Here is a 25,277-nt window from a genome sequence, read left to right as displayed (position 1 = left end):
ATCCCAGCAGAAACACTTCATTGTCTTCCTACGCAATCAACTTATTTGACACACACAAAACAGGCAAGAGTATATATCAGTCTGCACACCGCTGTGATACTCATGACATCCACGACTGATTTCCTGTGTCTTCCTACTTCCCTGAGTTCTTCTTCTCCCTGCACAGACAGACAGTGGCAAAGACCTATATGTGAAATATAGTAGAACACTTCTGCCATCAAGTGGGCAACTACATTCAAGTTCAGTTTTAAAAATGCATTCCCACAGATACCACAGCGTTTTTGATACACACGTATTATCATTTGGCAGCAGTGGTAAGGTATGTCTATAGCACCTTGATGAGGTGCGTCAAGGTACAGAGAAAGACTTTCACCATGAAACTTAAAGTTTCACTGACTGTGTCCAATTTACCCACTCTGCCACCCCCCTTTGCTTTTAATTAGTGCATCTAAAGTGGACCCTTATCAGTAATGGGCTATGCTCTTAATGAGACTGTTATTAAGCCTTTCCTTTCAAGGCTGATAGACTCACAGCCACCTATGGCATGTAGGCTGATAATGCTGAACCTCAGTTAACTCCACTTCCTTTAACCATAATGGTGAACAATGGGGGGTGTACAAATGCCTTGTGTGGGTGATTTCAGGTATGGAAAATGGCAAGCTGCAGTGGAAGAGCTTCTGCCTCCAGGCTGACATGGTAGGGAGGCCATTGGGTGTGTGAAAGTCAGAATGTAATATTTAGAGAGCCAACCTTCCTGCTGCTAGGATCTAATTAATGGCATATTTGTCTTGTTTTCTTTTATTTCTGTGAAATTTTATGATGTCTTGCAGCCCAGTATTGCAGCAAAACATGTAGTAGACCATGTCCATTTCACGCTTTGTCTCACCAAAACGTGAAGTGGTACCAGCAGAGGGAGATGTTTTATTTCAAGCCACCACGAAAATAATTACAGGAAAGTGTTTAAAAACACATTATTCACACATTGACATATAAATGCATATTAGCTGCTAGCTTAATCATTTCTGGCAATTACAGACCCTGAAATGTACTCCATAACTTTCTTGCTAACTAGTGACTTCTTGGCTTTAAGTATATTATCTCCTCCCACGGGAGATAATTTCACATGTGGATTACACAGTATTTACACAGTGGACTGGTGTGTCTATTACATGCTTTGCCATGATATCAGGTTGTGTCTTGATATCAGTTATTAAGTTAGGGCCTTTAGCACTCACAATAGTATGACAGCAACAAATCATAATGAAGGATTTCGAACAGGATAGGCCATAAACACTGATGATGAAAAGAAGAAGTGATGCTTATTAGATGCTAAATAATTGGAAGGGGATCGGATTAAATAACCTTGTGCTTCTTGCTACTCCTGGACATGTTAGTGTAAGTTATTCCATCCATCCATTCTCTTCCACTTATCCTTCTCACAGTCAAAGGAAGGGCTGAAACCTATCCCAGGTATATTAGGGAAAGAAGCAGAGTAAGGGTACACACAGAGAGCACATGATAAGTTATTCACTATGATTATTCTTTTTCTTTTCTTTTCTTTCCTTTTAATTGTTTGCGTTTTTCTTTCTTGCATCTTAACATGTTTAAAAAATGAACAAAATAAGACATTATCTGTCCATTCCTTTTACTGTAAGCACATACTTCTGTGTTAGTTCACATTGTCATCATTGCTATTCTACTGATATAATTTTATCCCCAAAAGTAAGAAGTATAAGAAATATCTTATCTACAGCAATAGAAATGCGTGTTTTTAGTTAAAGTGTGCTTAATTAAAAATATTACTGTCCAGTTTGCCAATGTTAGCTTTTCATATCACCGAATATCTGTGTGCATGCTGCTGCCTCAGCTCATGTTACTTAAAAATTAACCCACAGCTTTAAAACCCTTACACAACATATTCTCAGTGAAATTTACTGTTATTGGTTTGAAATAGAAAAGTGAATTATTGCATGAAACCTGATGCAGCTGTTAGGGGTGGGGGCATGCTTTCAATGCATATGAACTTTTAGAACATATGAACTGAATATTTGTTACCCCTGCATAGGGCTGCTCGATTATGGAAAAAATGATAATCACGATTATTTTCACTGAAATTGAGATTTTGATTATTTGATGATATTTATTTATCAATAACAATGTATTGAATAATGGCTTTAAAGATTGTCATAAAATAGTGTGCAAATACTGATAACAGTGCAAATGTTTGCAATATAAAAAATAAATGAAATGAGCAGTGGTCTTTGGCGAGGAAAAACGTTACCGCGTTTGTTATCTCCTTGTGTCTCTGGGAGCTGGTGGGATATTTAGTCGCATTGGACAGGGTAGCGTGCGTGAATGGAGGTCTGTGAGGAAGAAGCAGGTGTTGTCGAGAGTTTTTCTCTATGCTCCTTCATTGTTTGATTGTATGTCACTTTGTGAGCGGTCTTCAAATGATTGAATAAATTTGTAGTGTTGCTCTGTGGTGCAGCTACAACACCGTAGCAAAGTTTACACATTATGTCTACTTGATCCCCGTCTGACTCTGCGAACCCATAATGTTTCCACACCACTGAAGCTCTTTTACCTCTCTTTTCAACCAACGGCATTCTTTCTTCAGCAGCCATTATTTGTCATGGTCCTGGGCCATGTGGGCCCAGTAGTCTTAGTTTTCATGTATTTTTGTATTTTGTTCTTTATTTAGGCCATGTTTTCTGAGTTGCCCTGTTGTGTTGTTCCCTAAGTGTTTTCCCTTCATGGCTTTTACCCCCTGTGTGCCCCTCTGTGTATCTGTGAGCCCTCGTCTCTCCTTATGTCTTTATTCCATGTTTCCCCTGCCCATTATGTCTAAGTTCTCCCCGTGCTCTCTCTCCCCCCTGTGTGCCCTCTATGTATTTATGAGCCCTCGTCTCCCTTTGTGGTTGTTTCATGTTTCCCCAGCCCGTTATGTCTGTGTTTCCCCGTGCTCTCTCTCCTCCTGTCTGAACCTCTGTGCCTGTACATGTCATGTTCAGTTCACCCCGCCCTGTCTCGTTATGATTATCAGTGTCACCTGTGTTCCCCGTGTGTGCCCACTTTCCTCGTTTACCCTCTGTGTATTTCTGTCTGAGTCTCCCTCTGTTCGGCGTCGCGTTCTCCCTCATCCTGTGTGTGATTCCCCCGTGTTTCCTGGTGAGCTTTACGTCAGTTTTTCCCAGTTTAGTTTTGTATCTCCTATTATCTTTTGTCAGCAATAAAGCTGCTTTTTGAGTTCATCCCCGTGTGTGTGAGTTTTGCATTTTGGGTCCTCCTCCTGCCTGCCACACAGCCGAGCCATGACAGAAGAACGCGACCACGATATGGACCCAGCAGTTCACAACCCCTCCGCGGACCTCCAGGACGACGCGACCATGTCGGACTCAGCGGACATTTCAGAGGAGGTAGGGGAGGAGCTGAACCGGCTCTGCCGCATTATGGATCGCATCATCGGATGCGCGGATCCAAGTGTGGTTTCCACAGGATTGGCGGCCGTGGACGCCGTTTTGTTGCGGGAGCCACGGTTGCGACAGCTCCCCCACCTCGTCGAGGCGTTTGACTCCCTGGGCCCCCTTAAGGAGGAGCTTCGTGCCCGTGCGCTGGCCCAGAGGGTCCTGAATGCCGCCTCAGCACCCACACCTCCATCCCGTGAACGGGTGTCATCGCCGCTGTCTCATGAGCCAGTAGCGGTCAGAGTTGGAACGGTGAGGCTCGCCACTGACACACCTTCCGCCCGCACCCCGCCGGCTTCCGCGTCTTCACCGCGGTCTGGCCGCACGGCGTGGCGCACGGAGACAACGGAAGCCATAGACTTTGGCGAGGAAGAGTGGCAGCAGGTGTTACGGGCTTATCGGGAGGACGAGCTCCGGTGGAAACCCTGGCTCATCCCGGAGGAGGACCTCTCACCTGCTGCACAGCCTACCAGCCGCTCGCCGTCTCCGATCCGCTTAGGCTATTTTTCGCCTGCCTCATTTCTGGCAAGGATGGGGGCGGACGACGGGGAACTCACCACTACGTCACCCTCTGTGTTGGCGCCATCAGCGCCCATCGCGCCAGCTTCCTCTGCTCGAAGGAGGCGGCGCGCCCGCCGCCATAAACCGGACAATGCTAAGACTACAAAACATGAAGTGGACGGCGGGTTCATCTTTGATAGAGCTATTTTTGTCGACCCTGAGCCTGCCATTTCTCGGACAGTTTTTTCTGAGCCTGCTCCTTTTCCTGCTCGTGTTTCTCCTCCCAGGCCAGCTCAGTCAGCTCCCTCGCAGCCCCTCACAACTCAGTTAGCTCCCTCGCAGCCCTTCACAGTTCAGTTAGCTCCCTCGCAGCCACCCTCAGTTCAGTTAGCTCCCTCGCAGCCACCCTCAGTTCAGTTAGCTCCCTCGCAGCCACCCTCAGTTCAGTTAGCTCCCTCGCAGCCACCCTCAGTTCAGTCTCCAGTGTCACCCCCAGTTCAGTCTCCAGTAGCTCCAGTGCCGCCTGTAGCGCAGGCCCCAGTAGCTCCAGTGCCGCCTGTAGCGCAGGCCCCAGTAGCTCCAGTGCCGCCTGTAGCGCAGGCCCCAGTAGCTCCAGTGCCGCCTGTAGCGCAGGCCCCAGTAGCTCCTGTAGCCCAGTCCCCGATAGCAGTACGGTCCGCTGGTCAGCTTAACATTCAGCCAGGGGTCTCAAATCTCTCTGGCTCTGCATCAGCTCCTGCTGGGAGCTCGGATGAGCTCATCCAGGACTCCGCGGCTCCCACGCCACCATCTACCTCGTCAGCTGGAGGGTCCGAGGGGCCCGTTCAGCCTCCTGTCTCCGCTGGAGGGTCCGAGGGGCCCGTTCAGCCTCCTGTCTCCGCTGGAGGGTCCGAGGGGCCCGTTCAGCAACCTTCCTCGTCAGCTGGGGGTTCAGGAGAACCGCACCAGCCTCATGCCACGTCAGCTGGAGGGTCCGAGGGGCCCGTTCAGCCTCCTGTCTCAGCTGGAGGGCCCGAGGAGCCCGTCCGGCCTCCTGTCTCAGCTGGAGGGCCCGAGGAGCCCGTCCGGCCTCACGCCTCGTCTGCTGGAGGGCCCGAGGAGCCCGTCCAGCACCATGCCACATCAGCTGGAGGGCCCGAGGAGCCCATCCAGCCACCTTCTGCTACGCCTGGCCCAGCCTGTGCTTCGTCAGCTGCAGCTCCAGCCTGTGCTTCGTCAGCTGCAGCTCCAGCCTGTGCTTCGTCTGCCGCAGCCTCAGAGCCTTCGTCTGCCGCAGCCTCAGAGCCTTCGTCTGCCGCAGCCTCAGAGCCTTCGTCTGCCGCAGCCTCAGCCTGTGCTTCGCCTGGTCCAGCCTCAGCCTGTGCTTCGCCTGGTCCCGCCTCAGCCTGTGCTTCGCCTGGTCCAGCCTCAGCCTGTGCTTCGCCTGGTCCCGCCTTGACTGTGCCCACCGGGCCTCGGCCAGTACGCCTGACACTGGAGAGCCGCCGCCGCTGCCTTGCGCGCTGCCGGCCCCCTGAACTGCTTCGCCGCCACCGCTGCCTTGCGCGCGGCCGGCCCCCTGAACTGCTTCGCCGCCGCCGCCGCTGCCTTGCGCGCGGCCGGCCCCCTGAACTGCTCCGCCGCCGTGGCCACCTTTCCCGTGGCCGGCCTCCGGAACGGTTGGACTGGACTTTTGTGTTGTCGCCTCTCGGGTTGGCCTTCGGGCCTCTTTGGACATTCGCCTTCCTGTTCTGGACTCTTTGGTGTATTTGTGGACTCAGTTTTGTTCTCGTGCTCCTTGTTTTTGGTTCGTTTTGTTCCCTCCGTCCTGGTCCCCCGCCTCCCGCCCTGGGTGGGGTGTTTTCTGTTTCGCTTGTGTTTTGTTTCTCGGGTTTGGGCTGTCGGGAGCCAGCCCTTTAGGGGGGGGTGGTGTCATGGTCCTGGGCCATGTGGGCCCAGTATTCTTAGTTTTCATGTATTTTTGTATTTTGTTCTTTATTTAGGCCATGTTTTCTGAGTTGCCCTGTTGTGTTGTTCCCTAAGTGTTTTCCCTTCATGGTTTTTACCCCCTGTGTGCCCCTCTGTGTATCTGTGAGCCCTCGTCTCTCCTTATGTCTTTATTCCATGTTTCCCCTGCCCATTATGTCTAAGTTCTCCCCATGCTCTCTCTCCCCCCTGTGTGCCCTCTATGTATTTATGAGCCCTCGTCTCCCTTTGTGGTTGTTTCATGTTTCCCCAGCCCGTTATGTCTGTGTTTCCCCGTGCTCTCTCTCCTCCTGTCTGAACCTCTGTGCCTGTACATGTCATGTTCAGTTCACCCCGCCCTGTCTCGTTATGATTATCAGTGTCACCTGTGTTCCCCGTGTGTGCCCACTTTCCTCGTTTACCCTCTGTGTATTTCTGTCTGAGTCTCCCTCTGTTCGGCGTCGCGTTCTCCCTCATGCTGTGTGTGATTCCCCCGTGTTTCCTGGTGAGCTTTACGTTAGTTTTTCCCAGTTTAGTTTTGTATCTCCTATTATCTTTTGTCAGCAATAAAGCTGCTTTTTGAGTTCATCCCCGTGTGTGTGAGTTTTGCATTTTGGGTCCTCCTCCTGCCTGCCACACAGCCGAGCCATGACATTATTCTCTTCTCCCCAAATAACTTCTGCTTAGCTTTCCGAGCTTCCCTCGGGTCCTCTTAATTTTTGTGAGGCGTGTTCGAAACGCAGAGAGGTGCGCTCGATTTGCCACATGGAGCAACGCGAGAGTAAAGCACGAGGGAGGTGCTAATAATCGGCTCAGTCATTTATAATGATCGTTGAAAGCCCAGGTCGTAATTTAGATGAAAATTCGATTAATTGAGCAGCCCTACCCCTGCATTTATTCTTATGTTTTTTGGCAGCTTTTGAAAATCTGTGGCAGCTGTTGATGTCAAATCTAGCCTTTTTTAGTAACATAAGCATCCAAACTGTTTTTACATTTAACCAATATTTCTGTTTAATTACACTTTAATAATAATAGTGCTCTTAGTAAATGGACTGATTCTTATATGTACTCAAAGCACGCTCTACCCAATCACACAAGCACTGTCTTCTAAGGTTCTTAGTGCTTCCTAACTACCATTCATACACATACTCCAATTTAGCAATTTAGGTTAGTATCTTGCCCAAGGATACTTGGCATGCAGACTGGAGGAGTCAGGGACGAACCACTAACCCTCCGATCAGTAGATGACCTGCTCTACCTCCTGAGCTACAGCCGCCACCAGTAGTAGTATTTGTTTTATTAAAAATTGTGTTTAGACACAAGTTTTGTTGTGAAAGTCCGAAGCTGTGAACAAGATTAGTGGCCTGTTCAGTGGTTAAAGTCTAGGTTGGCTTTGTAGTTGAAAATAAAGTAATTTAGCTTATCCTTCTAAACAAATAAATTAAATTTTTCTAAAATGAAATAATCTGCAATATTTTGCGGTAGCCTATGTTACATATAAACACTGCCACATGCTTTATCTGGTCATTGCGCTTATTAGAGTCTGTTTATATGGGACGTTAGCCTTTAACAAACACATTTAAATTAGGTGGTCTTTTTTTAAACACATATCTCTTCAGGCCTAAACTGACAGTGCCAGGACCACACATTCAGACACAGTAGTAGATGGTGTTTTTAATACCATATGTGCTAGTCTAATTTGGTTGTATAAGGTCTACATTGACCTTCTGTGTTGTAAGTTTTAATGGCTGCATAGCCATTAAGGATCAAATCAGCTTCTAATTTTGTGTTTTTTCTTTCTCTGCTTGCTTCTTACTGTCTTTGAGGCTCGAGACCAGCACTCCCCACATTACATCAAACTCTTAAAAGTCTAGAAAAGAAACTGTTGGACAGAAAGACATCAACTGAGTGGTAAGTATTTTGGTTTTCCAATATATTAGTAATCATCAGTGTCATTTATATTAATCACGCTAAACTTTAATCATACTTTAGATCAGGGGTTGGCAACCCTAGGCACGCGTGCCACAGTTAGCACGCGAAGGGTTAACTGATGGCACGACCATAGCTGGGCTAGCCATCGGGCATGCTCGGTGGCCCGATAATTTTCTTCTTTTTTTTTTGTAACGGTATAAACAATGAAAGGTGGTGGATTGGCCAGATGCTGGCCGGTGTGTAAAAATAACTCAGTTGTTTGGTGTTGGCTATGGCGGAGCTTCCATAGAGGCCAGCAGGTGGCTCAGGGAGAGGGGAGGCAGGAGGAGCAGAGACCCGAGGCAGCCACCGGTCCGACTGTCAGGTGAACTGAACTTCAGGCAAGAAGTTATGACCTGCAGTCTATCTGGGTCAGATATAAACCCAGTTTAGGTGGAGTTTATTTTTGTTGTGCTAAATTTTTACAGTCAGTTACAATAATTTGTGCTGCGTACTAACTAGCATGACAGAGTTTCTATACAGCTGGGTGGGTGCTTTGATGTTACTGATAGTGAACTTTATTTTATTCATAAGGTTAGTTAGTAGAGTTGTCAACCGTCCCGTAAAAAGACCAAATCGTCCCGCATTCAGAGAAATTATTACGCGTTTCGTGTTGAGCTGAGAAGGGACGCAGTTTGTCCCGGACTTAAGCTAGGATGGAAAAAGACACAAATGTGGAGTTATTCTGTCATTACACTGCACAACTGCCTTTTCTTCTCCTCTCATTCTCTCCCCTCCCTCTCCTGTTGCTAGTTTAATAATGAAACTGATCAATGATCAGCTGATCGGCTTTTCTCTCTTGTTTGTTTATCACTGTGGAGCAGGGAAATTATTTTACTGCTATTGTTAAATAATCATCATTACCATTGCATTAATAATAGAATTTGCAGCATTGGTATTGTATTCAGAGGTTTAAACAGTGTGTCTTTTAGAAAGACTAAGTGCAGCAGGCTGACAGGAAGTTGCAGGAGAGTTTGCAGAAGTGAAAGCAGAGTCTAAGTATTCTGAGAAGCAGGCTAGACGAGGCTATTTGAATTACTAGGTGAATTACTTAGTAAATTGTCTTTTACTAAGCTTTTGGTAGAGGCTCTTGATTAAAACATTTATTTAGTAGATGACATATACATAGTCTCAGTTAGGATGAGCCTCTGTTCTGGTGAAAGGTCAGAAGTGCAACAGGTGAATTGAGAAAGAGCATTTAAGGACAAGACAGTAAGTGAGAGGTGACATAGAGGCTGAGTGAGGTCGTGACATACACACACACACACACACACATGAGTTAGATGTATTTATAGGAAAGAGGTTAGTCATGTCTGGTTGTAACTGCGAAAAGTGTCTTTGTAAAAGAGGAACAATTCACTTCAAGACAAGAACTGAAAGGTAGACAGGAAGTACCGGCCATGAAAATAGAAGACGATGTTCTTTCGAACTGTGTTAAAAGTCATTGTGGTTGATTTGACGTATGTGCATATATTCTGTCGGTGACGCACGAAGGGGCGTCAGTAAATCAAACCCTGATGCTATAAAAATCTGTGTATGCTTTGATTAAGTCGAAGATCAATTGCTGTCTGCGTACAGAGTTGTCTTCCCACGCGTGTATTCATTAAAATCATCGTTTGACTTCACCCGGCCGGATCAGTGTGGTTATTCTTCGATCACCTCTTGTACCCTTCCTCAATATTGAACCCTTAACATCACCCACTTTGCGCCACATGTCACGCTAAACAACAGCAGCATGTTTAAGCTTGATCAGCTGTTGTTAGAATTTATTTAATATTAATTTCTAGTATCAGCTGATGTTTGCTGGAGCCACAGCTGTAAAGCTGCTGGTCATGATATCGGTTTGTATATCTGGTGAGAGGGAAACATGAAGATGAAACCAGGAGATGTCCTTACTGAATCATCAGAGCTGAACAGGTGATGGAGAAACAGGTTTACCTTTTAGGTGACATGAATGAGTTGGAGGGAAGTTATGAACTGTTTCTGAGAGACAAATAACATCATTTCTATGTAGCTGACGGCTGGTAACTGTGCAGGGGTGGATCTAGCAAAGTTCTGCCAGGGGGGCCAGGTGGGGCATTAACAGGGAAAGGGGGGCACAAAGAAATACTTTCTTATTCTTATTTAAAATGTCTGGCTGTTATTAAATAATTATCTGAAGCTTACAACCAAAGTTTTTACCTGACATAAAATGTATAGAAATCATACATATACCAACAAGATTGTACATCACTGTCACAACAGTGTTTGTTTTCATTCAAAGGCTTTATGGCTTTAATACCTGGTGGGAAGGTCCTTGGTCAAAATGCCCGGGCTGTTTTTTTGTCCCAGTCCAGCCCTGGGCACGACATGCAGTGAATTAATCTGAGAAGGTGCATCAAAAAATAAATGGCCGCACCAGCGGTGCACATCGCAAATCAGCTTGCATACACACATTAGTTGTTCCTCTTCTTAATGACGGTATCTTAGCTAACGACCCCAACTACCAGATTCAACTTGTAATTGGCTAAAAATAACTTAGCCTACTGGTGAGAGGGACGTTGTTAGCTTTCCACATTCTGACACTTCAAAAGCTTCAGGAGCTTTCCGCTCAGCACAGCATCAGCACCACGGAAATACACGGACCAAAGATCACATTAACATGTGTGTCTCTGTATTAACAGACATGCCATATTGGCTTAGTTTATTTTTCTTATTATTGTTGTGAGGAGACCATAAATAGCATTTGTATTTTCTGTTGTACAGTTGATCTGCTGTTATGGAGTTCTTGTTATGGATAAAAAGTGTCTATTTTGTTTCAAAATAGCTGATAACTATTCGCTGGTAGCTGCCAACATCTGCAAACCAATATAATTCTATAAAGTAGGGCTGCTCGATTATGGCAAAAATGATAATCACGATTATTTTCACTGAAATTGAGATCACGATTATTTGACAATATTTATTTATTTTATTTTATTCTACTGTATATAGTATTTTATTTTATTCTATTCTGTACAGTTGTGTACTGTATTTATTCTTATTGTATTCTAATTTTTGCCTCATAACTTTTGCACTGTCCACTTCCTGCTGTGACAAAACAAATTTCCCACGTGTGGGACTAATAAAGGTTATCTTATCTTATCTTATCTTATCTTAACCCTTTAAGAGATACCATAGAACCAAGTCCGTCAGAGCTTATATTATTTTTTTTACATGCTTTAGTGCCATTTGTGGGAGCATTTCAAGTTGCTATACATCAATACAACTGTTATAGCCCATATTTTAATAATATGTATGCATTAAGTCCATAGTAACTACATTAATTGCAAACAAGTGCAATGAACTACAAAAAAATTGAAAATCATTTTTGTTTTTTTGTTTTTTTACATATATTTCTACTTGGAGAAATTTTAGAGGTTTATCCCTCAAAACTTTAAATACAAAAAAGTTGCAAAAAATAGTTTACAACAACAGGAAATTTATTTTGAGTGTCTTCATAGTTTTATTTTAGAGATACAGCAATTTTTATATACTGCAGGAAAAACAAAAAAACAATCCTATGATGCAAATTTGCAAAGAAAACAGCACGTGCATCAAACTATTTCCAGCTGTGCAATTCAAGTTCTAAGCATCCCAGCAACTATTCAGAAAAGTCAAACATGACTTATAAAAACACTAGTATAGGCTTTTAAGGCCTACAAGTAAAAAACTACATTTTCCGCGAAAATGACATCACTTCCGGTTTCGGGCAGGAAATGCGATAGTTCGCGTTGACGTCTTTTTCAAAGTGGGAAGTGTTAAGAACAGCTGATGGATCGGCAAAGCGTGTTTCTGGAATATTATGTTTTTGTTCCTGCAAGTGCTTTTTATGCAATTTTTGCAAAGCTATATGTGGAAGGAAACCGTGACCGAGGACAAGCTGATGGCACAAGATGTAAGTACAACTCCTCCGGTTTCATATGCAAAACAAATTATTGCGCTAGCTTACGCGGTTCAGGTTCTACAGGGATTTAAAAATAGTTACACAAAACGGAGTGTGCTGCTCTGACCGGCTTTAAAGGGTTAACAATAACAATGTATTGAATAATGACTTTAAAAAATAATATAAAATAGTGTGCAAATACTGAAAACAGTGCAAATGTTTGCAATATAAGAAATAAATGAAAAATGTAAACATCTATGTTTAGTGAACTTTGCAGTGTTGCTCTGTGGTGCAGCTACTACATCGTAGCAAAGTTTACACACTGTCTACTTGATCCACGTCTAACTCCGCCAACCCATAATGTTTCCACACCACTGAAGTTTTTTTTTTTACCTCTTTTCAACCAACGGCAGTCACTCTCCTCTCCAAATAACTTCATCTTAGCTTGCCGAGCTTCCCTCGGGTCCTCTTAATTGTTGTGACGCATGTTCGAAATGGAGAGCGGTGCGCTTGATTTACCACACGGAGCAGCGCGAGAGTAAAGCATGAGGGAGGGGCTAATAATCAGCTCAGTCATTTTTAATGATCGTTGAAAGCCCAGATTGTAATCGTGATTAAAATTCGATTAATTGAGCAGCCCTACTATAAAGTGGTTATATATATTGTGTAACTGTTCATATAGAGTGTTATTAAATTTATTGCAAATGAATCATATGGCACACTGACTTCTGAGGAAATTTTAAATGGCACTCGCCATCAGAAAGGTTGCCTACCCCTGCTTTAGATCAACCTGTTTTTACTTATTGTTTCATTTGTGCTTTGGTTTGGGAAAATTGTTTCTTTACTGATCTTTTCTTGTTTTCTGTTATTAGACTTGAGATATGACTGCTCTATGCTGTTGCTGATGACTCCAGTTAATTCTACAAGACATGCTGTGTAAGTAAATACAAACAATGATAGTTTGGTCTGCATTTCTTGAAAGATCATATCCCACAAACTTAGTTTAGAGGGTCCACCTGTCTGCACAGTATATAGTGAAGTTTTTGAACAGTGAATTTTGTTTTGTGCCCAAATTATTCTGCAGATTATCAGAATGAAAAGTTATTGGCCATGTTTGCATAGTCCATTTTAAAAATATGCTTTCATGACATTAATGTGTGTCGGGTGGTGGTCAGGGCTATCCAGACTGACAAACGGGACATTTAATGTGACCTCTCCAGGGTGGGAGGGAGCCTGTGATTGTCTAAATTAGGGTCTGGTCTATAGCAAATGCAGAAAAAATGTTTCATGAAAGCAAAAAATATATATATAATTGTTTCCTTGCAGGTCACCAGGAGAGATGGGTCCTCCGTCACAGATGGTTGGTCAGTCACCTGCAGGTCATTGTATCTCCAACCTACATCCACTGCCAATGTACTTAAGGAACTTTCTTCTGCACTTACATTTGGATCACCTAAATCCATGACAGTCATTCACGCAGTAGTGCCACGATTGGAAACAAGCCATCCTTAAATTATTACAACACACCAAGCTTCTGTGTTTGAATGCAAAAGAAATGTAATTTTATTTTGATTATATACGTAATGTAACTTGCAATGCAATGTTAAAGGAAGCCAAAACTTAGTTTCAGAATAATTAAATCTGAGACTTAGTTTCATTGTAACATTATAACAGTGATGGTAATATAATTGTTTGTTGTTAAGCAGAACAGTGTCCAGTATGTTGGCTGATATACTTTTTTGCATTTTAAAATAAAAGTTGGTCTGATTTAATTTTACAAGAAGTGCTGTTAATTATTCTTTTTGAATTATACTTGCATACAGTGTTATATGAATATAGGTGTTGTATTAGAAATGTCAAGGATGACAAAACATAATGTGATTTTTTTAAAAAGTAAGTTACCACAAATAGTTTTTTAATTTACTCAAACTTGAAATGTTTGTCTGTGGGTAAAAAATTTATATTGTGCCCCGAGAATCATCAGATTATTCTTAGTACTGTGTATTTGAAATGAATAAGTTGTTCTTACTTAGTTATCTTAAGTAAACTTTACTTAGTTTTTTTGAGGCAGCGTACACAACCAGTGCTTACAGTAACATAAAAGAAAAGAGTAATTAATAGTGACGCATATCTACGAGTAAATAAAGAAACTCATTACCTGGAAGCTCATTTGTCGGCTATGCATCCATGTTGCAAATTTCCCCTTCAACCATAAACCAAAGATGCACTGAGATCAGGCGACTGAGATTATTTGAGCTATGTGACATTATTCTGCTGGAAACACTCATTAGAAGATGGTTACACTATGGTCATAAAGGGATGGACAATACTTAATTGGTACAAAAGAGCCCAAACAGTGCCAATACAAATGTCATTATACCACCACCAGCAGCCTGACGCTTTAGCACAAGATATAATGGATCCATCCTTTAATGTTTTTACAGTGAATTCTGACCCTGTCATTTGAATATTACAGGCAATGTTCATCCAGCCTTCTGTTGTCCAGGATTGGTTATTTCATCTCATAACAGTTTTAATATTTATTACAGTTCTGATTATAGACTTGAGTCTAATGCAGTCACATGCACTGCTATTTTCAGGAATTGCAACCAGTTGTTATCAAGTCCTTATATTATATGCATATCTATCCTAGCTGTTCAGTGATCATTAAAATTACTTGGAAGTGTGGCACAGTCATCATTGCCACGCAATAAATCAACAAATCAGCTTTCTATCAGTTCAGATAATGTTGCATGTAAACATATCATTCTCAGTCAATTTACAGCCTTCATGAAATGATATGCTATTGTTCAGTCGTATAAATATTCAAACCAACCTGACACCAAACTAACACCCATTTTTTCTACTACATTCCCTGACAGTTTTGTTGGTATTGATGTGATGAACATATATAACATTGCCTTTTCCTGGCAGAGACAGAAGATGGGGCTGGTGTTCTATATAAAATCTCAGGTTTGTCAGGCATGATTCTATTAGCCTGCGAATACACCGCAAAAACTTTTGCAAAGTTTCTGGTAACTGCCAATAACATCCAGTCAAAGTCAGATCCTGACAGCCAATAACTGTCTACATCCTGCAACTATGGTAAAATTCAGGTTTGATTTTTATGTATTTTTTTTTATTAATGAAGTTCAGCTCTCCCTGCTGTATGTTAAGCAGCCTAAGAAAAACAACATTTATTCAGTACTGTCAAAAAGCTGCAGGGGACTGAAGAGTGCTGTCTAATAAACAGCAAGCATTCCTTCTGTATGTAGACTGTATGAATAAAAGAACAGGTTTGTGCACTCTTGTTCTCACTCTCAGCTTCTTCTTGTCAGAGGTGGCAAGACGAACAGCATGTATTAACATAAAATCCAACTTACAAAATGTTCTAAGTATAATACAATTTTCATTGTCCCCAGAATGATTACACAAATCATTCATAGCACTATTTCTTGCTTTACCTTTGTTCCAAAGGAACGATGGTAAAGCAATGCCTTTACATTTACATGAAATTTAAATGCACTGCTTTGCCCCCTCTAAGATCAAGCCTTCTTTCCTGTATCATTGATGCAGAAAAATATTATGTTTGGTATTGTATGAGATGGCATAAAAATACAGTATCTTATGGTATAAGCAAGTAAGCAATTTAGTGATAAACAATAGATAAAATTTTTTGTTTGGGTGAGTTTTCATATCCTACCTACAAATCTTTCAAACACGATTAGCATCAACATACTATTTGATTGATAAACATAGTTTCAAATGTTGAACATTTAAATAATTTACAGGCTTCCAAAATGAACTCATGCCATGCACAGGATGCAAAGACAACTGCTGTGTAATTTTGAAACTGAAAACGAATTATCTCATTCAAAGCCACAGCAAATAGTGGCATTTTATCTGGTACCAACTTGCATCAAAAGATGGCGTCACCTAGAAGTGAAATGTCATCAGTGGTGAAATATTGTAATTAGTACATTTAAAGAGAATGCCAATAAATGTTAAATATTTATCACATTCCAGTGTCAATGTAGCTCACAGCTTTAACAGTGTAAATGTGTCTATTAAACAAACCTCCAACTTGACATTGAATCTGGAAAAAGTAATTCAAGGAGCCACTGCATAACCAACTTTAGTATCTTTATTTTAGCCACAAGGCTGTATCCTAGCCTTCTTCCTTTTTAATAGTTCAGGTTCGTTTGAATGGATATAAATACTTTTGCTGCACCATTGACCTTAGTAAAAAACCAGTGATGGAAAAGGCTTTTAAAAGAAAAAAAGTGTTTCCATTGATGCCCCTGGCATGTTATTCCCTGCATGCCAACTAGCCAAACCTATCTTTCAGCCATCAATCTTTATGCATCACACTGTAACATCATGACTGAAAGAGCACTCTGACCACAATGCCATTTCTACTAATGTAGTCTGTGCTAGTTCTGACAATTGTAAATATCTGCAGCAGAAACTGTCTTTCCTCTGTTGAATTTGTGCAGAAAACGTGCAAATCTCCCTTGTTTCACCATCACTTAACACGTGAAGAAGGAGAATGTTTCATTGTGGGTATAAAGATGTTATAGATTGCAACAAAATCCTGCAGGATAACAATAAATTTATTCAGGCTCAAACAAAAATCATGATGGCAAAGTTTAGCCCCTTTCTTTAACAAGTCAAACTGATTATTCTCATTGGGGCATATGCTACCAAACATTGCACGCTGTACAACTTCTGCTTTTTTTTTACTGTCATCACCATGCACTGCTTTGGAAAAGTGTGAAGGGATGTAAACCTTTTCTGAAGAAGTAACGCAGGGTTGCCAATACTAATTCATCTTGATTTTCATGCTTTTAGCCTTTGCCTGATACTCTGCACTGTAAAATGTAATATTGCGTTTAATTAAAAATATTAAATAGGCTGAACTCAATTTTTACTTAGAAAAACTAAATAAGCTGGAAGTTTTGCTTCTCAGTGCGGAAGGATGAAAGATGTGTTTTGAAAATGCCACGTGACTACCGTCCTCCGCCCTCTGGATCAGTCCGCATGTTCATGGTGCCAGCATTTGTTATGGAATATGTTGAGCAAACCTGGAGAAGCGTCAGCTCAAGAGATTATTGTCATTGCTGTGGATCTTTACCTGATACACTGCACTGTTAGCCTTTGCAGTAATTTCCATAGCTTAGTAGTGCAAAATCAACAGTAAAAAAACTCTAAAGGATGCTAGCAGTTTAGTACTGTAATTTTCATGTAATTGTGGGAAAATTCCATGAGATTACATTATTTTTACGGTAACTCACCTTACTCATGGAAACAGCTGTAAAATACAGCAAATGTATTAATTGGTGATGTTACTGAGATTATACTATTACACCATCCGGATTTCTGTTGTTTTCCACTGTAGATCTAAGAGTAATTACTTAAATCCTCATTCAGAGTGTATTACTATAAAATGCGATTCACTGTGAAAGTAGTATAACATATAAACTACAATATACAGCATCATTTTTAACTTAAGGAGTAAGTTGCAGCCACACTAAAATTTAATTCCTTGAACTCAATGGAACCTCATATATTAATAAATGTATTTGTTTATTCAAACAATGTGAAACATTATTAATACTGTGAGGTTAGTATTCTGATAGAGTCGAGTATATTTAATTATACTCTTGTAGACATTATGACATTATGCTAGTACATTTTTGGTGAACAAAAAGTACATCTAAAAGTTAATTTCAAGAATACTGTTATGTACTAAAACGGAGGCCAATATAGTCCCAAGAAGCATTATTAGTATACGTACTAGGTAAGGTATACTTGGGAAATATAATTGAAGTATACTTATAAGTATACTTATTTTTTGTATGGCCAGCAACAAAAACTAGTGGCTACATTTAGAGTAATGTTTAAAAATGACTTAATTTAGCAGGGTGTTCCTTTTTTCTCTTCTTATTCTTTCTTATACTGGACCTTCATTTGGTTTGTATAAGGTGGTACTTTTTAAGACACCTCTGCCTAACTACAGTGAACTAACCTAATAATATGCTCTGGTCGTCATTTTACTCAAGTTAAGGTGTCACATCCATGAAACCTACACAACTAACCAGCATCAGTCCTACAACTTCACTTTCAAAATGAATAAATTCTGGGACAAGCAGAAACTGTATTTTTAGCGGTGCATTTTGTGGCAGGCCAGACTGCTATTAAATGCACTCTCCTAAGCAAATAATTCCTTTGTAGCACGACTTCGTCTTTGTTCAGAAGAGATGTCCTGGATATACGTGATATTGTAACACGGGTGTTTATGTTTGTTCATGTTTAGCGCGTTGGGTTGTGTTTTTAAAGCGATTGTTACGTTTTTAAAGCTTTGTAATGCGACAGGTGCGATAGCCGACACCACACCTTCACCTGACGTACAACGTGACGTATGACGCACACGTCGGGTATTCACTTTCAAAACAACAATGGGGATAGAAAATATTGCTCGAGGTGGTTAATGCTCCTTTCGCTGGTTGCCAACCACCATTAAATAACAACAAGAAGAAACTATTGATCTGCTTCTCAAGTTTTGCACGTTTAAACCGCAACTCAGACTCAAACAAAGCTGCAAATCAGGAGAACAACATGACCATTAACTATTGATGAATAGACCGTTAACATGTGCAACTTAGAAGTAGTCAGAGGTAACTGGATGTTCAATCGGGTTATATGCAAGGTTGATTGGATTATATCTGAAGATCGTATGCTATTCGTGATAACTCTGCAAGACTCCAAATTGCTCGTCCATGCGGGAGTATCTCAAAATTAAATGAAACCACTTAATACTTTTTCCCTAAAACGGACTGACATGGAACACATTAAAGTTGGTTTGACACCAGCTAATCAGTCTGAAGATAAGTGTTTTTTTCACTTATTCGAGAGAAGTCAGAAATGCGTTCTTAGTACTGTTTGTTTTGACTTTCAAGCTACCCTACCAGGATATTTTCATTCAAATGCTAAGACAAAATGTCAATATCTATGAATGTGGAGACTCAAAAGACTAGTTAGGTAATAGTTGCCAATGGATATATGAGACTTGATAGAAACTTGGACGTTTGCAACAGGTGAATCGGTGAACTACCGAGGTTGCGCCCAAATGCTTAAAGCTGTTAGCTGGTCAGTGTTTTCAGGTGTGCTTGTACTACCTGTACGTTGCGGGGTGCTGACTAAGTCATGTTAAACCCATTAAAGAGTCGAGCTCAAATATCTTTTCATTTTTGTGCACTGCTCTCTTGTTGGCACACATTTTCTGTTTATTGAAGCCTTTTGTGAATAATTTTCATCAGGTAAAAACTGGGAATTGGTCCCTATTGACAATACTCTTACTTTTTGCATTGCATATGTAATTTTGGAAAGGTAATTGGTCACTGAACTTTTTGCAACTATGTGTATTTCTAAATTTTGTGGCTTCAGTGAACGCAAATATATATTGTTCAGTTTGCATGTTAAAAGCCACAAACATGTAGCTAACTATAGGCTTTCTTGTGGAACTGAGAACTGTCCTGCCACTTTCAGAACATTTTCTGCCTTCATTCACATATGCCTAGGAATCAAAGAACAAGAAGGGAGACCACTAAGGAGGAGTTTTATAAGTTCACCGGTGACCTCGGCTGTCAAGTTCCTGGATGTGGGTATGCTGCACAAAACTTCACAACTCTTTGTGCCCCTCTCAGATTTCATATCAAAGATGGGGGGGAAAGTATTATGTCCATTTGAAGGCTGCTCTAAATACTTAAGTGTCCGAACATAGTAGACAGTTCAGCAGTCAAGGCAACAAGAAATGGGGGGATTTGCCATAATACAAGGACAGGACACAGTTAATCTATTAGAAGACAGTTGACTTTGTGTCATTTAAAAATGCAGGCTAAAATGCTCTTGCCAACCAGCACTATACAGGGAGTGCAGAATTATTAGGCAAATGAGTATTTTGTCCACATCATCCTCTTCATGCATGTTGTCTTACTCCAAGCTGTAAAGGCTCGAAAGCCTGGGGTGTCAGTGCACCCCAGGGTGGCTGTGGCTACAATGTAGCTTGCCATCACCAGTGTGTGAATGTGTGTGTGAATGGGTGGATGACTGGATATGTAAAGCGCTTTGGGGTCCTTAGGGACTAGTAAAGCACTATATAAATACAGGCCATTTACCATTTACCAATTAAGCATATTAGGTGATGTGCATCTCTGTAATGAGAAGGGGTGTGGTCTAATGACATCAACACCCTATATCAGGTGTGCAGAATTATTAGGCAACGTCCTTTCCTTTGGCAAAATGGGTCAAAAGAAGGACTTGACAGGCTCAGAAAAGTCAAAAATAGTGAGATATCTTGCAGAGGGATGCAGCAGTCTCAAAATTGCAAAGCTTCTGAAGCGTAATCATCGAACAATCAAGCGTTTCATTCAAAATAGTCAACAGGGTTGCAAGAAGCGTGTGGAAAAACCAAGGCGCCAAATAACTGCCCATGAACTAAGAAAAGTCAAGCGTGCAGCTGCCAAGATGCCACTTGCCACCAGTTTGGCCATATTTCAGAGCTGCAACATCACTGGAGTGCCCAAAAGCACAAGGTGTGCAATACTCAGAGACATGGCCAAGGTAAGAAAGGCTGAAAGACGACCACCACGTGGCTGGATTGGTAAAGGGCAGAGAGCTCCAGTCCGACTCAGACGCCAGCAAGGTGGAGGTGGAGTACTGGTTTGGGCTGGTATCATCAAAGATGAGCTTGTGGGGCCTTTTCGGGTTGAGGATGGAGTCAAGCTCAACTCCCAGTCCTACTGCCAGTTTCTGGAAGACACCTTCTTCAAGCAGTGGTACAGGAAGAAGTCTGCATCCTTCAAGAAAAACATGATTTTCATGCAGGACAATGCTCCATCACATGCGTCCAAGTACTCCACAGCGTGGCTGGCAAGAAAGGGTATAAAAGAAGAAAAACTAATGACATGGCCACCTTGTTCACCTGATCTGAACCCCATTGAGAACCTGTGGTCAATCATCAAATGTCAGATTTACAAGGAGGGAAAACAGTACACCTCTCTGAACAGTGTCTGGGAGGCTGTGGTTGCTGCTGCACGTAATGTTGATGGTGAACAGATCAAAACACTGACAGAATCCATGGATGGCAGGCTTTTGAGTGTCCTTGCAAAGAAAGGTGGCTATATTGGTCGCTGATTTGTTTTTGAATGTCAGAAATGTATATTTGTGAATGTGGAGATGTTATATTGGTTTCACTGGTAAAAATAAATAATTGAAATGGGTATATATTTGTTTTTTGTTAAGTTGCCTAATAATTATGCACAGTAATAGTCACCTACACACACAGATATCCCCCTAAAATAGCTAAAACTAAAAACAAACTAAAAACTACTTCCAAAAACATTCAGCTTTGATATTAATGAGTTTTTTGGGTTCATTGAGAACATGGTTGTTGTTCAATAATAACATTATTCCTCAAAAATACAACTTGCCTAATAATTCTGCACTCCCTGTACAGAGCATCATAGAGGAATTTCAGGATCTTTGCAGCTGTAACAAAAGTAGACACTGAATCTAACACCATCTCTCTTTTTTTTAGATGGCAGACCAAAGAATTTGAATGACACCATTACTCTGGAGCTTGGGAATGATTTCCACTCCAACTGTCGCATGCAATCACAAGAGGAGACAGAGGTCATCCAGAGGAAAGAAGTATGATTAGAATTGTTGTGGAGGCCATGCAAGTTAACTGCAGAAACATTAAACGTGCATCTTGTGAAGAGGTTGCTAAGATCATTGTAGACAGATACCCTCAAACATTTGCAGATTTTACTGAAAAGGGAGAAAGACTGGGTTGTGGACATTATTCACTACTAAGAAGCATCAAATCTAGAGTTGAACATGTTAATCGAGATAATACAACACATAGACTTCGTCAAACAAAGAGAACCAGGAATGAGGAAGACTGCAGTTCCAACAGTAATGCAACCTCACATAAAAAAGTTAGATGCCTTGTGGATAGCTATGGCTGTATAAATTGGCAGCCAGTTGAACTTCCTGAGGGGGAAACGCCAGCTTCTTTAGAGGAAAAGAAACGCATCTTGTTAACAATTTTTAATTCAGAAGGACCTGGAGCTGTGGAGAGACCTGATGTCATGGTCCCTGTGCCTCACCAGCTGATTCTGTATTAGGCAACATGTTTTCTCTCTCTCTCTCTCTCTCTCCTGCCGGGGCGATGCTCATTATGGGCTCCCGCCCCTGGCCCACGCACCTGCTGCCGATCGGGATAATCACAAGGCCGATTTAAGACAGCAGCACTGTGTCACTCGTCGCTGGATCGTTGAGTTATCAGCGTCAGTCGCTCAGTAGATTGCAAATAAGGATCTGTGAGTTCGTTCCGTCTGTTCGCCTCTAACTATTATCTCTGTGTACAGATCTATCCCGGACCTTTCCCTGCCTGCCTGTCATCCCGTGGACGAGTGAGTGGATGGTGTTTCCCCAGTGTGGGGAGTGAAGAGAGAGAGCCTTTGGAGGACGTCAGATTCCCGTCTTTTCCCTCACATACCCCGGAACCCTGGACCCCCCTCCCCTCCCTCCAGCACTTTGTAAATAGCATCACCTGGTGTCGTTGTGTGAATAAAAATCTGTAAATCCTGTAAGGAGTCCCGGTCTGCGCCTGAGTCCGTTAACTGAAACCTGACAGAACGATCCAGCCATCATGGACTCAGCAGGTCGGGACCCAGCCGCTCAGGACCCTGTCGCTCAGGCACTCATCGCTCAGGGAGCTGCTCTGGCTCGACATGAGCAAATGCTCGAGCGGCTCCACCACGAAATGGCGGCGCTTACGCAGGCGGTCGCTCGCTTAACACCTCTGGAGAGTGATCCCCGGCCGGCGGCTCCCGCCCCCCAGAAGCCTGCGCCTGCCGCTGCGAGCACACCTCCGGCACCTCTGCCACCCTCGGACGGACCCCTGCCCACGCCGGAACCTTTTACGGGTGAGTCGGACAAGTGTGCTGGTTTTCTGGCTCAATGTACTCTTGTGTTCCCTGAGCAGCGGCGCTTCCATAACAACGACGGTGCCAAAATAACCTTTTTTGTCCAGTTGCTGCGGGACCGGGCTTTAAAGTGGGCTCAGGTCGTGCTTAGCTCGGATCCCGGGATTGCCTATGCTGATTTCCTGTCTAAATTCCAGACTGTGTTCAATAAAGGCTCAGGCGCTGAAGTCGCCGCGCTTCGTCTGCTGAACTACAAACAAGGGAAGCGGAGCATGTCTGACTATTCTATTGATTTTTGGATTTTGGCTGAAGAGACAGGCTGGGGCCCGGAGGCCTTACGGAGTGCACTGCTCAATAATGTTCGTGAAGAGGTGAAAGATGAACTCATTATGCGAGATCTCCCCCACTCTCTTACCGAGTTAATGGCTTTATGTATTAAGGTGGATGACCGGCTGCGAGCTCGTCGTCTGCCGCGGCACTACAATTCCCAGGAGGCCACGGGGCAGTGGAGGGCTGGCTCCACCTCGGAGCCCAGCTCTTCCCGGCAGGCAGAGAGCACAGACGGAGGAGAGCAACCCATGCAGATTGGAGGCTCGCATCTCTCCGCCGCGGAACGCCAGCGCCGTATCTCTGCCGGTGAGTGCCTCTATTGCGGCCACAAGGGACATGTGGTCGCCTCTTGCCCATCTCGAGCAAAAGGTCGCGCCCACCAGTGACGGTAGGAGTGCTGGTGGGCGGTCTCAGCCAAGACAAATCTCCTCCACGGTTAATGCTGTCTGCCCAGCTCACGATCAACACCAAAGGTCATGTTCTCTCCGTTTTGATAGATTCAGGGGCGGAACAGAATTTTATTGACTCTGAGTTAGCAGACCGCCTTCAGCTAGGGCAGGAACCTCTTCCCCACACTTTGCGTGTCACTGCTTTGTCCGGCCAGCGCCTACCTGACATTACTCACGTCACTGAGCCCGTTATTCTTACTCTGTCTGGCAACCATACTGAGGAAATATGTTTTTTTGTGTTTAAGGCCACTCGGACGCCGCTCGTTCTCGGGCACCCCTGGCTTCGTCAACACAACCCGTGCATTAATTGGCTTACGGGACGCATTACGGGGTGGGGAGAGGAATGCCATATGACCTGCCTTAAATCCGCCTCACCGCCTCACACACCAGCCTCCCTCACCAAGTCGACCGCGCCCTCCGATTTGTCCGGAGTGCCCCCTGTTTATCATGATCTCGCCGAAGTGTTTCGCAAGGACCGGGCCCAGTCGTTGCCTCCTCACCGACCGTACGATTGCGCTATCGACTTACTCCCTGGCGCGCCATTGCCTACTAGCCGTCTCTACAGCATCTCTCTACCGGAGCGAGAGGCTATGGAGTCATACATCTCAGAGTCCCTCGCCGCCGGCTTGATCCGCGCATCCTCATCGCCCGTAGCAGCAGGGTTTTTCTTCGTCAAGAAAAAAGACAAGTCTCTCCGCCCGTGCATCGACTACCGTGGATTAAATAACATAACCATCAAAAACAAATATCCACTCCCACTTCTGACCTCTGCTTTTGAGCTGCTCCAGGGGGCGACAGTTTTCAGCAAATTGGACTTGAGGAGCGCATATCACTTAGTTCGGATCCGAGAGGGCGACGAGTGGAAGACCGCCTTCAATACTCACCTTGGACACTTTGAATACTTGGTTATGCCATTCGGCCTCTCTAATGCTCCTGCAGTTTTTCAAGCACTCGTTAATGATGTTTTGAGGGATTTCATCGACAGGTTCGTCTTCGTCTACCTCGACGACATCCTGATCTTCTCCAAATCACTGTCAGAGCATGAGACCCACGTCAGACAGGTCCTGCAATGCCTGCTGGAAAATCGGTTGTTCGTAAAAGGTGAGAAATGTGTCTTCCACGTGTCCACAGTTGCCTTCTTAGGCTACGTCATCGAGCAGGGAGACCTACGTCCTGACCCAGCTAAGGTGAAAGCCGTGGTGGAGTGGCCTGAACCCCCCAACCGACGGCAGCTGCAGCGGTTCCTCGGCTTCGCTAACTTCTATAGGAGGTTCATCCGGGACTATAGCAAGGTAGCTCTGCCTTTAACACAATTGACCTCTCCCAAGGTTCCTTTTCAGTGGAACGATGCTGCCCAATCAGCCTTCCTGGAGCTGAAAGAGCGATTCGCCTCAGCACCCATTCTGGTCCAGCCCGACCTAACCCTGCAGTTTGTGGTGGAGGTGGACGCATCCGACACGGGAGTAGGAGCGGTCCTCTCGCAACAGAGGGATGGTAAGCTCCACCCGTGTGCCTTTTTCTCCCGTCGTCTCACCCCCGCAGAACGCAACTACGACATTGGCGATCGGGAACTTCTTGCCATCAAGCTCGCCTTGGAGGAGTGGAGGCACTGGCTGGAGGGCACTGCCCAACCGTTCATCGTTTGGACGGACCATAGGAATCTGGCATATCTGCAAACCGCAAAGAGGCTTAACGCCAGACAAGCAAGGTGGGCTCTGTT

At 43.5% G+C, this 25,277-nt stretch overlaps 1 protein-coding gene and 1 long non-coding RNA gene across 4 annotated transcripts in view; one reads left to right on the top strand and one right to left on the bottom strand.

The window, feature by feature from the left end:
• The window catches only part of LOC309715830, a 31,064-nt gene extending 9,580 nt beyond the window's left edge, over positions 1–21,484 (top strand). Inside the window, exons 2-4 of the long non-coding RNA XR_014279319.1 lie at positions 7,736–7,820; positions 19,365–19,448; positions 21,383–21,484. This is a non-coding gene — a long non-coding RNA (uncharacterized lncRNA). The remainder of the gene's footprint in view (positions 1–7,735; positions 7,821–19,364; positions 19,449–21,382) is intronic.
• Positions 1–25,277, bottom strand: part of ntm (neurotrimin) — a 489,818-nt gene that overhangs the window by 206,494 nt on the left and 258,047 nt on the right. The window lies entirely within an intron of this gene.

The sequence above is a fragment of the Aulonocara stuartgranti genome (assembly GCF_965226115.1).
Source record: "Aulonocara stuartgranti genome assembly, chromosome: 10".
NCBI classification, from domain to species: Eukaryota; Metazoa; Chordata; class Actinopteri; order Cichliformes; family Cichlidae; genus Aulonocara; species Aulonocara stuartgranti.
Note: the sequence above shows the minus strand (reverse complement) of the source record. Positions and strands in the feature narration are given on the sequence as shown.